Genomic DNA, 4,764 nt, shown 5'->3' on the forward strand with positions numbered 1-4,764 from the left:
GAAGTCCGAGACGCCCAGGAAATGCCAGTCTCCGTGTTCCGTCATTAGCCCAGAGACTGCCCCCCCCCCGACGGCCGAAGCATTGCCTTCTGGGTAACATAGTTTCTGATGGGAGTCGAGGTGGAATTTGAAGCCCTGTTCCGGTTCCCTAGAAAAGGCAGCCTAAGATTCCAAAAGGGGGCGTGGCTTCTCTTGCTCTTAAAGGAGATGCGTACAGATTTCCGAGGCCCCTTCATGCATGCTTATAACTAAGATCTTCACTTTGTTCCTTAAGTGTCTCTGACCTGGCCCTTAATCTTTCTGGGCCTTGAAATTTATAAGAAAAATGAAGACAATTCTTTAATACAATATTAGATGTTTTCTTATTAAGTTTTCAGAGCACATTAAGCATTACTTGGGCTTTGCTTCAAATACAAGATCTTAAGAGACATTCTCAGCTGTGCTCTATTGGGCATTCTGTTTAAGTCCTTCGGAGGATTTTGCTGCTCTAACACAATTGAGAATTGCTTTAAATTGCAGTGAATAAACAAAACCAAACTGTTTATGGGAGATAACTGAAAAGTGCTTAAATGGGCCCAGAGCAAAATAAGTAAATCTATTGCTGTTAGTTATATTCATATCATTGGCAGCCTCTTCACGACAATCTCACACTGCCATGAGAAAGTTTGAAATATTTATTTGCAGACTTATTGGTGATATTTATCAAAATGTGAAACACATTTACTCAGCAAGTTTCCTTATGAGTAGTGTTTACCTTTTTTTACACAATAATATAATTTTTTGGTTTTTTTACCACTTTCTTCTTGTAAGTTTTTTCCTGTCTCCACTATGCCTTATCATCCCTATCACACTTATATGAGTTTCCTGTGTCTGTGTTGTGTAGACTGTCTGGGTGCTTAGACTCTCCCAGAGAAGATCTTTGAGGAGATTCACAGAAAGGAACTCAGTCAGTAAGTAATAGGCTTTACAAGCAACTTTATTGAATAGTAATCATGTTACACACTTAAGCAAAGCAGCTTCTCTTGTACAGGATAGTATACTCCCCCAAAAAAGGAGAATGAGCATCTCAGTGAAGGACAGAAAATGTTGTAAGGACCAGGTTGCAGTCTCCATCCTGTTAGAATTTAGGAATTGTGGGTGTTTGTTGTTATCAGGGTTTCTTCCAATCAATAGTGAGACTCCAGCCTCCTGTTTGCAGCAGGGGTTGAAGATATAAGGTCTTGGCCCAAATGAATACATACAGTGGTCTTTTGTACCTAACTTGCACCTCTTTTTGTTCAAAAGTCCTACACGAAGAGGAGAAGCCAAAACCACAAAGATAGATATTACTCATTTAACACCCAAGTTCTGGTACCACAGTTAGGTCATTAAATGAATTGGTCACTATATGAGAAACTGTATATAGTATGTACATTAAAAAATTCAGAACAAAACATGGACAAGGAAAACTCCAATTTGATTGCTTCTCAGCCTTTTGGCTAAGATCAAGTGTAGTATCTGTTCTTATCAGTTTAATATCTGATACGTCCTCTATTTGAGGACAATAAAAAAAGAAAATTCCAACTTAATTACTTTGCTTTTACTTACATGACTCTCAGATGAAATACTGTAATATATAACAATGTAAAACTACATATTATACAGTTCAATCGGCAAAAATTATAGTACTGTATAAACAAAGTGTACTGTACACAAAAAAGACACTGAAGCTCTATAAACAAGATTACAGAACTATACAAAAAAAGGTAGCCTGGGATTTAGCTCAGTGACATAAGTGCCTGCCTGGCAAGTGTGAAGTCATGAATTCAATCCTGGGTACCAAAAAAAAAAAAAAGAAAGAAAGAAAGAAATCTATTAGAAAAAAAAGGTACTAAGTCTGAGCAGTGGGGTTGAAAGTCTGAGCAGCTGCTAAACAGGTAGGCCAATTAAATGAGGGATATCTATATATGTAAATGAAGCTTAATTGAGTCAGATCAGTTGTAATGGGGTCAACATGTGACTTGAGTCCTCTAGGGACACATGCATGGACACTAGGAAATTTACCTCAAACTTACCACAAGCTCTCCAGGATCAGCCAGACCCCAAAATGTCAAATCTTAATAAAATATAGAAAATGTTAAAGGCACAAGGCTCAACCATGTCTCCTGGTGTATCCAAAATCATATCTTCTAGTTACAAGCAAAAGTGGATGTGAGCTTCTTCCTTGACCCCTAGAATTAATGTTTCCTCCTAAAGGCATGCCACATACAGATGGCACCACCCTCATAGCTTTGGCCCCATCTGTGAACTCCCATTGCCACTGTTATCCAGCCCTGGCACATACCACAAGCCATTTGCATGGAGCTTCCGTAAGTCCCTCTATACATGGCAAACAGAAACTGTTTGGTAGAAGCAACCAAGATTTCATTTGTCCCAGTAAACAAAGTGCCATAAACTGGGTGACTTAAAACAGAAATTTTTAAACTTGCCATTCTAGAGGTTAAAATCTAAAGTCTAAAATCAAGACATTGGTACAACCTTGTTCTCTCTGATGGTTCTGGGGCAGAATCTTTCCTTGCTTCTTCTAACTTCTGATCTTTGCTTCTAATCTTTGATGTTCCTTGTCTTATAGACATGTCACTCTAGTCATAGGACTATCACCTGTGTCCTTCACATCATCTTCCCTCGTCCAAAAGTCCTCTTTATATACAGAAATCAGTCATAATGGATTGAAGCTTACTGAATTACCTCATTTTAACTTGCTTACTTCTTAAACCTCTATTTCCAAATAAGGCACTATAAATTCTGAGGTACTGAGTGTTAACACTCAATGTCTGTTTTGAGGGGACATAATTCAAAATAAAACACCTTTGATGGCTCCCACTGGCAAGGACAGCACTCAAGCATGCTTTGAAGGCTGCTCCTTCTAGCTGCATGAGACTTCAGCCTATCATAACCACACACATTCAATACCTTTGGTCCCTCTCCTTTATGTTGTATATTTGGTTCATTCATCCCTAAGAGTCATCATCAAGCCCTCGTGAGTCCATAAAGTTGAATAAACCCTATCCTAGGTTATACGGCAATTTTACTTCCAATCCTGTGAAGCCTCGGTATCTATCTTATTTTACCCACGAAAAAATCTGGCTACCTACTAGATCCTGCACCCTCTCATGGTCACTGTTATCCCTCTTCTGTCCTGTGATGCCCTCTTACATACCAAGCAATATAATTTGTCCTTAGGTCTCACCTTTTTCCTCTGCTTACTGGCATTGCCACTCATGAGCAGAAAATTCCTTCTAATTCCAACACAATTCTATTCCCTTTGCACACAAAATTCCACATTTGGGGTGTTTCCAGAGCCTCTCAAGCACAGTGTAACTGTACCTTGATGTTTGTAACCTATGCTTAGTGATATGGAACATCAGACTCAACGCAGTTAGCACCTAACTTCTGAAAATACTGTGACCAGTTTTGCACTTCTGTCTATCCTTACAAATAAGCCCCAAACCTGGGATCATCTAACTTCATCACTTTTTTTTCCTCATGCATCATATTAATAAATCATGTCAGCTGGCCTTTAAAAGAACCAGAATCCAGGTGAGTTCCTGCACACCATTCCGAGCCCCAGAAGAGTTTAAGATCATCGCTCCCAGTAGTCAAAGACCCTCCCCATTTCCAGCTACACCAGGCTGGGCTCTGCAGGTTTTGGGCCTACCTGGACCAAGCCCAGTGACCTTCTTTCAATCTGGGAAACTGGGCTGCCAGTGGGGGTGAGTTCCTGCACACCAGCTCAGGCCCTGGCTATTCTGCTTCTAGGTATATTCCCAGAAGAACTGAAAACATCATACCACAGTGATATATGTGCACCCATGTTTATAGCAGCACAATTTGTAATAGCTAGATCTTGGAAACAACCTAAATGTCCAACAACTGAGGAATGGATAGAAAAGTTGTGATACTTTTATATAATGGAGTACTACTCAGCTGTAAAGAATTATCACATTGAGATATTTATAAATAAATGGACACAACTTGAGACAATACTTAAAAAAGCAAAATAAATCAAACTCACATGTATAAATACCATATAGTCTCCCGAGTGTAAGAAATGGTAAGAGTACATAAACGTTTATGGTAATCATGATTCCCCATTACATTGCTTTGAAGCCTTATAATGTATCCATTCATTAGCTGGAATGGTTTTATCCTGGGTTGTTTGATTTTATTATGTGTGATGGTATGAACAGCTGGGTTTTTTTTTTTGTCTTTTTTGAGATGGGTCTCACTATGCAGTTCAGGCTGGCCTTGAGTTCACTTTGTAGCCCAGGCTGGTCTCAAACTCACAATGATCCTCCCACCTCAGCCTCCTGAGTGCTGGGATTACAGGTGTGAGCTACCACCCCTGACTTGAACAGCTATATTGAAGAAAACAAGACATTATAATAGTCAGTGCTGACTTAATATCATCTTGTTTTGAAGTCCTACCATACTTTTGTTCTTCTGTTTCCATTGGTTCTATCATGTGGTATCTTATTGGATTTTATTATGTGTGATAGTATAAACAAATTTTTTATGGACAATGAGATAATATAGTAACCATTGCTCATTTTCTGTTATTTGGTTCTGAATGCTCTGTAATACTTTCATTCTCTTTAATGATTTTATACTATTTTGTTATGTTTGATACTATTGTGTATCGAGGTATGCTCAACTATTTTAAAGAAAGAGGCATTATGGTAGCTACTGTTATATCAGGCTGTCTAGTGGTGAAATATTGTGTTG

The 4,764-nt window shown here is 38.8% G+C and overlaps 1 pseudogene; it reads left to right on the top strand.

Annotated features, from left to right (window-relative positions):
- Positions 1–1,458: 1,458 nt before the first annotated feature.
- LOC111755866 (U2 spliceosomal RNA) lies at positions 1,459–1,568 on the top strand (annotated as a pseudogene).
- Positions 1,569–4,764: the final 3,196 nt, after the last annotated feature.

Source organism: Cavia porcellus, unplaced genomic scaffold (genome assembly GCF_034190915.1).
Source record: "Cavia porcellus strain 051 isolate PalLab524CR breed Dunkin Hartley unplaced genomic scaffold, mCavPor4.1 scaffold_7, whole genome shotgun sequence".
Lineage (NCBI taxonomy): Eukaryota > Metazoa > Chordata > Mammalia > Rodentia > Caviidae > Cavia > Cavia porcellus.